The sequence below is a fragment of the Silurus meridionalis genome, chromosome 5 (genome assembly GCF_014805685.1).
Source record: "Silurus meridionalis isolate SWU-2019-XX chromosome 5, ASM1480568v1, whole genome shotgun sequence".
Taxonomy (NCBI): domain Eukaryota; kingdom Metazoa; phylum Chordata; class Actinopteri; order Siluriformes; family Siluridae; genus Silurus; species Silurus meridionalis.
Window position 1 is genome coordinate 21,220,961 of NC_060888.1, and position 8,476 is coordinate 21,229,436.

Sequence of the window (8,476 nt, forward strand, 5' to 3'; positions counted from 1 at the left end):
ACATTAAACTGTTTCAGTGCAAAGATGTATGGACTCAGATCTGCAAAACCTAAGTTGTTAGAAACAAAATATATAGCAAATTTTATATGGGATGTAATGTGGCAAGAAAAAAAATCATTTTGTCTTGGTAATATCCAGGAACATATTCAGCTCTATAGATTCTAACACTATGTCATTTGTGCCATCTTGTGGCTAAAGGAATTAAGACCAACAACCAGCAATGGAACTTTCTGGAACATAGGCCTCATGGTTGTTGTTGGTTTTTTTATATAAATATTTACACTGTATCTCGATTCATGTCCTTATTAAATCACTTTGGCCCAAATGTTGGTGAAGTCCCAAATCACATTAACATTGTTATGTACTTTGGGGATTTTAATGATCCACTAAAATGGAGTCTCAGTTCCTCTTTACCATGGCCTGGTGGTTAACTAAAGGAGACAGTGAAAAATAAAAACATGGGCACGTTGTTATGGAAAATGTAATTGCAGCCAATACTTTGCAACCCTAAAAACTGTGGTCCATCTTAAAAGGAGTCGGTTCTCAGATTTCAAGGCTCGAAGAACAGGACCTCCCTATTGTAGATTCCGGTGTGTACTGGTGTAGACTGGTTTATTCCAGTGTAAAGCATGGAATTATGGTGTTTTTTATCTTTTACCCTTTCACATTATTGTGTTTCTATCTTGTATTTTTGTGGTACTCAGGCAAGTTTAAGTCAAGAAGCTTTTATTGTCATTTCAACCATATATAGCTGATGCATTACACAGTAAAATGAAACAACGTTCCTCCTGAACACTGGTGCTACACACAACAACATTCACAGAGAACAGAAAACACAGGGTTGAGGACTAGTAAGTTACTTTGACTTTGAGTTAAAGTCAAAGACGTAATTAGTGTGTAAGAATCATCATATATAAAGCATTATTAAGCACAATGTACTTTGCTATTAAATTCTGAATGTGTCTGAAGGTGAATTTTCAAGAGTACTGAATGTGTCAAAAGAATAGATGGTTTTGGATTTGAGGTGGATTCCGTGTAAGAGAATCATGAAAAGGCCAAGGCCTGTTCTGCCACCATTATTTGATTAAATTGGAAAGAACCAAGCTATTTGAAGATAGTGGTGGTGGATAAGGTAATAGCCAGAAAATAAAAAGATTCCTGTTACATATAGAATGGAATAAAGATCGTGCATTGTGGTTTTTTGGTGCTTCCATGGAAGTGCCTGATTTTGTGTCTGCTGAATAAAGTCCTTTGTGACACCACAACCCTGGATCCTGAACTTCAATTTGTTATTTTTGTATTAATTGGTCACATCTGTAACCTCAACATGAAGGAACTAAACTCACACACAAACTGCTGCTAAAACTACTTTACTGTACAGGTCGGTGCTGCAGTTTTATTGTGTCTACTGTCTCACTGTCTTATTTCTATGTTTGATTTTTATCATGCCCAAACAAAAACTTAATTCTTGAAGAGGTTTCCCATGTGATCTACGACGCCCTTCTCTGGCCAAAGATGTGTGAGCCCAGACAAAGACATTCTGTATACCTCACATACTCACATAGTAAAGATCCTATAGACACTGAACAGACAACATATGAATGTGTTTAGAGAATCACACTGTATTATGTATTTCTGATCAGTGATCTGTACTGGTGTTTCATTGTAAAGATTTGCATTTGTGTCTTAACCACATGAAACTCGGATTTGAATCCACATTGTCTGGAATCGGATCAATCACATGTAACATCCCCCACAGCTGACTGCCTGCGCCTGAATACGTGTTGTACGTGACAAAAACATGACGTGGCCAAAAATAAAAACACGTTGGAATAGACACGAGGCATGTCATGTTTAATTACAATAACCAACTGCCTAACGTGAATATATAGTGCGTTATTTATTAATATTTCCCACATATGTTCTGGGGTGGTTGCATGTGCTTATTTTTAGTCCTGAAACCTCTAAGTGTTTTAGGATTGACTTATACAACGATCTGACAACATATTTATATTTACCAATGGCAATAACTTATTCTTAGTGAATAATTGTTCATCGAATAAATGCGGATTTTTCCAGAACATTCTCCTTTTTTCTAGATAAAAACAGAAACGTGTTTTTGTTTGACCTGCGCATGCGCCCTGAGGCACTGCAGCAAAAAGTCCAAGTAGTACCAGTCACATCGACCGGTTTAAACTGGATTGAGCAGTTGTTGTTTTTTTACGTCTGAACATATTCATCCGCACTGCGCTTTTGACGTAATTGCTGTTAGGAAAGTCACAGAAGTTAGGAATATTAGTCATCGATTTTTTTGTACTTTCCAACAAAAAGCCCCCGTATGATAATCCTTCTGAAATGTAAACCTACTTTAATTCTAGTTATTAGTCTTGATATAGTTAGCTGTTTTTTTTTTACCACTAACATATAATTACGTTTAATACCAAAACGCCTTATTGGCTGTAATCAGCTCTCGAATATTTTATTTAAATTATTCTGTAATTATTTTATATAACGATCATGTATTATTTCCTGTGGTTGTATTATAAAAATGTCAATTCTATGTTTCATTACAACCGTAAATTTAAGTAGCCGAAGGTGTGTCACGTGGAACTATGTTTTCTGCGGAAGGGTTTTTTCTTTGTGATGAACTACGTCACGATAGTATATAAACACAGGCCAAAGCTTTCTGCAGCTACATTCGGGCGGCGCGGTAGGGTGTTTCTGGTTGGTCTTCAACGGTGACGGCGCTGGTCTGATACTTTGTCCTTTTTCTTATCGCGTATTTTAGGGACGTTCTTCAGTTATAGTTGTTTATCTTGTTTTATTTTTTTTCTTAAATTATCTTGTAAGATTTTTTTAACTCAGATTATTGTATTCTGACGAAGCGAGATGCTTCATAGGTTATGGAGTGGTGTTTATAGAAATTTAATTCAACCAGTTTAAACAGTGATTTCGTAGCTGTTTATTTCTATTTGCGGGTGAGGTTCAATTTGGTGTAGCTCTTAGCTTTTATTTATTTTTTTTATAAATTGAAGCGATGTTATGGCTAAGAAAGCTTTTTTTATTTTTCATTTCAGTAAATCGAGTAATTTGTGTAGAAACGGGTTATGTGAGCGGCATTACGTGAGTTGAGTTGTGAATTTCCAGGCCGAAGTGCGCAGTGAGATTCTGAGGAAGACAAAATGGCGCCGCTTGTGAACAAAACAAAATGGCCGCCGTTAAAGACGACCTATTTTTAGACTGAATATTATCGCTGGAAACGAGCGCTTTTTTTTAAACCTCATTTTATTTGTCGCGAACTCTATACAAATTGTTCGTAGATCCTTTCAGTTCTTTTTTTTTTATTTTTTTTTATTTTTTATAGTTTGCCTACGCGAGTTATTTATTACGCTTACACAATATGGCAATGTGATATATGCATCAGCTTTACATATTTAATTCCACTGGTGTGGTTTGAGCATCAAAAAGAACTTCTGATTGAGTTATGCCTGAAGTAGTTTTTTTTTTTGTTTTTGCACATTTTTCTTCGTTTTGGAGAATTGGACTGAGTTAATATTAAGGACTTAGTCAATTAGTATAACCATGGAAAGAAGATTTCGGGAATGGAGGGAAAATTGAGGACCAATGAAGAGCCATGCGGGAATCAGGGGAGCTCAGGCCAGGTTGACGAGGCAAGCGGGGGAGAGAAGAGGGACGAGGCGGCGGTCCAGGGAGGAAAAGAGGTCCAGACAGAGTAGCAACAGCGCTGCAGGTGGCCACAAGAGGGAGCGCAGCTGATTTAGACCAAAGGCGGCAGATTCAGCACAGATGCAGGGAGAGGGATGGATGTGCAGGGTCTTCCACATAGCATCTTAAATTCATTAGACGAGGGAGTTTGGTTTGTATAATGGGTATAGGTATCTGTACAACAACAAAAAATAATCCTCCCCCAGGTTTTTGTAGAATGCACTTGCTCGCAAAGATCTGTTTTTTCTTTTCAGACATGGTGTATGAGTGTGTGAAATTCGCCGTCAAAGCGTGAACCGTCCTGTTGTTGTTGGGGTTTCTGCCGAGATGAGGGCCAGTAATCGACGCTGCACCCGCGCTCCATTCCGATGTAGTCTGCTGGGAGAAAGGCGTCTCTTTCTGTCTGTCCTGCTTATAATCCAATAGGTTCGACCCAATGGGCAAGCTACGCGAAGGGTTGTTTGGAATTGAAGTTCCCCTGCGTCACTACACTGCTACACATCTTCCGCTGCTCCAGTTGAATCCATGTTCGTGTATTCAGTGCCGAGGCCATTGCGTATCGTGTGCTGGTAAACTTGTCCTGTTTAAGTTTATGCATGATGAAGAACGAAAATAAAGGAAGAGCATTGGATTAAAAGGGAGTAACTATTCCCTTGTTGAATCTTTTATGTAGACATTTGCAAATGCAGTCTATGCCTTTTTTTTTTTTTTTTTTTTTAATATAAACTCCTCTGGGGGCTATGGGGAGGGGCAACTGCGTTTCAGTTTTTTCTTCCACAGACCCGATCATTTAAAGCAATAGCACCAAAGGCATCCCTTGCTGTAGCGCCCCCCAGTGTTCTAAACTTGTACACCACAAAGTAACGATTAAAGGACAAGTGAATCATCTGCTTTGGTTGGCTTTGGAAAGGTACCATATGTTGGTTTTTGTATTCATACCTTGCCCATATTGAGAATTTTATGCATATTCTGTATATTTTGACATTTGGCATGTACTTGTTTTGGGGGTTGAAGGGGGGAGGGGTGGGACGTTAACTGAAATCTCTTCCTAGCCTTTGCAGCTTTTCAGTGGCATAGTTAAAGAACTGAATAAGAATGCATGGCAAAGGAACCTGCTGTCTCTGGATGTGACCCTTCAGTGCAGCTAGTCCAAGGTGTGGGACAAAGGAAGGACCCCACAGGTGTCAATGAAGTACCGAAATAGTAGTAAGATATCTCAAGAGAATTGTGTTGAATGTGTGCCCATTTCATTCGTGGAGATTGAGTCGTCGTGGGGTAATGGGGTCGGGGACTGCTTAATTGTCACTCTTGCAGATTTAGAGACCAACCCCTCAAAACCAGTGGTTCAGCTGCTAGCTATTTCGCCCCCAATAAGGAACAAAGCTGCTGAATACAGTCTCGGCATGGTTTTTACACATTTGAAACGGCAAGTAATTGGTATTTCTGGTTATTTTTTATTTTTATTATTATTTAACACATGATTGTTTAGTGTGTGTTGGTTGTATTAAGTGGGTGGGGTTGTTTTGGAGGATGTTCTCTCCTTTTTTCAGTGTGCCATGTCCAAGTGCTTTCATGCTCAAGATCTCCTGAAGATCACTCTTAACACATTGTCTATCAAGGTTTGCTTTTGCATTTGTCAGCACTTATTGGTTTTGCAAACTCTTAATTGTGGCTCATATACCCAACATTCATTGTACTTGGTAATGTCAGTTTCTTGCGAATGATTGAAGTTTGTAAATTACATTCTTGGTTAATAAATTCATAGTGTTGTGATTGAAACACTGGTATGCATTTTTCTTGGTGTTTGGGGGGGCTTGTTTTGGGTATTTCTTGTGCTTTTTCAGGTGTGAATGTTGAGCTTGGCGCTTTAGAGCACGAGATGATCCCAGGGCTTGATGGCAACTCTTTCAAGGTGGAAAGGAAGGCAGCGAAAACAGTCCCACTGCTTTATAGGAAGCTCATGTGAAAAGGCAAAATGTCCAAAATTCTCTTTACTGAATTTTGATTTCTAAGTTTATGGCCTAGCTTCCTTTCAATGGAACTGGCACAATTCTGATTATGCTTTTCCAGCATTTCAAAAATATTTTGAATGCTATGTGAGGGGAAGGGTTGGGTTTTTTTTTTCTCCCCCTTTTTGGTCTTTCAGAATTGTAAAGCCTTCGAAGAATGCCATCTATCCAGGAAATAGCATGTCCAGGATTCACCCGCCTCTTTGCATTTCAACAGGCAGGACAACTAACTTTTTGGGCAAAACTTTATTTCTCAACTATTAATTCCTGTGCAAATGTACAGGGTTTAACAAAAGATTTGCTTTGCAAATGTGGAGCAAATAACCGCTGTTGTGCAACTGTACAGCAGTTTCTAAATTTAGTGGCCGAGTGGAGCTGCGCAACTGTGCAGCTTAAATTGGTCAACATATGTAATTGAGAATCAAGTGTGGGCTGGGAGGGGGTCTCTACTTCTGTTTCTTCTGCAGAAATATAACCAGTTGCCTGATGCAAACTAGATGTGGTGTCATGGTGCACATAGAAACCAGGTGTCCAATTTAAACCTTTCTTAATGTGGCTAACTTGAATAACATTCACATGCTTAAGTGTTTTTATTATTTAAGCCTTTATGGCAACCCAATTGCTTGGCTTTATTTTCGTAGTCCTTTTGTATTGCAATCAGTGTGGTGGAAATGTGTGTAGAAGCCTCTTTGTTTCAGATCACTCGTCTGTCAACTTGATTCATAACTGCATCCGAATGCCTAGCTGTCTGTGGCCAATGAGTGTCTTCACTGAATGGCGATCCTACCTCCTGTCCGCTTCAGAACTTAGCGCAATCCTCCTGAAGGCCTTCGTCAACATTCTCTGCGTGGAGTGTTGGTGTGCTTTTCCTTTTCTGTTTCCCCTCCATTCTCTCAGGTTAATTTTGCTTAGGGGGCAAAATTTGTCTTGAGTGTGCTGCCTTGGACAGCCCTAACTTTGATGGAGCACTGGGATATCCAGTCACTCTCTGATCAACCTGCGGCTTGTCTTGCTGCTAATTGAGCATCACTCTGCTGCTACCTGGTAATGGAGTTAAGTACAGATGATTCTAATTTTATGGGTATATTTAGTCTTAAATCTTATTTGCATGCACACCAGCTTTGCACTACAAACTTCCAATATTTAAATTCACTTTTGTGAATGTGGGTTATTTGAAAGCGTAGTTTGGGATGGTGGGGTGGGTGGAGGGGCTGGGCAACAATCTTTCTGTTTTTTCACAGATACACTACCTTGGTGATGCAACTTTGCACCTGTGCTTTAACAGAGTGGAGGGATGAGTGTGGTCTTGAGTTGAAACTTCCATACAATCTGGAGTTGTCTCGCCTGTCTGCAGTAGTTGTAAAATTTTGATTATTAGTCGGTGAAATATAATTGCATAATAGGGGGGGAGGGGGGTTGGGGGCATAATCACTCCTTTTTTGTTTTTCCTCTTTGTAGCTCACGTCTGGTCTTTGGAACACGACTAATGCTTCACTGGAGAAAACGATAAGTTTAATTCAACCAAGATCGATTCCATTAAAAAAGAAAATTCAAAGGCTTTGGGGCTTGTTTGGGACGGGGCAACCTGCAACATGTGTTTAGTTACAGGAAAAGCACCATGCAATGAAGTTCGGGTCACAGCATACCGTATTGACTGCGTGTAATTGCTCCAGCATCAAGAAGAGGAAGATTGAATGGTGGTAATTGCTAAATTATAGCATTGGCAGGGGGGGGTGGGGGGAATGTAAACATGTGTTCTTTTGTCTTTTCAGGAGTTGACATGGGAATGAACGTGGTGGTTGCCAAAAATGAACATCCTAAACGTGTCAAATTTCGACCAAGTAATTCCTGACTATTTATGTTGATGTAACGGGCTTGTGTGGGGATGGGGAAATCTTCAGTCTTCTGTGTAGTTTCAGGCAAAAAGGAAAGCCATTGAGGAAAGACCTGAATATCGTAGGGCAGCAGTTGGAGGTTTTTCTTTTCCTGAGGGAACAGTTTCTTGTTCCTTCAGGTTTTGCTTTTTAACCTCAAACAAAAAAAGCAAAAGACTCCGGTGGTGGCACTCCTGGTCTCGCTGGGACGGGGTTCAATTCCCTGCGGTGTCTTTGCTTTTCAAACTGCTGTCCTTTTAATCTCAATGACTAGTCTAGTTATGCTGTATAGTTTTATGTAATTTAAACTCAAACTTGGTCAGTATGAAACTACATGAATAAGTAGCAGTAAGACTGAGATTTTGGGGTGAATTTAATGTAATGTTCCAAACAAGCTTTTAAAACTTTTTAATCATGGGGTGTTTACCAGCTTCCACATTGACTTCTAGGTTAACTCTGATTTCTGATTGAAGGTGAACACTCAATTCTATTTGTTTTGTTAGATACCTTCCCCCAATTTAAATTTTATTGGCTTGTTAAATATAAAGTCTCAACTACTGGGTTTTTTTAAATAAATAATTGTTGCTCAAATGCTGACATGGCATTAACATTGTTTTAACTTGGTTAATATTCATGTTGATGTACACCAATAAAAATGACTTTCTTGCACCAAAAACTTGATGTATTCTGAATTTACCTTTTTAGTCATCTTATTTAAGCTTGAAATTGTATTTATATTATCTCCCTACATTATTTTATTCCACAATCACACCAAAACAAATTCCTTGTGTTCTGCAAGATTGCCAATAAAGATGCTTCTGTTTCCAGAAATGCAGTTTCTAAATGTTACAACTTCAAGTGGAGTTG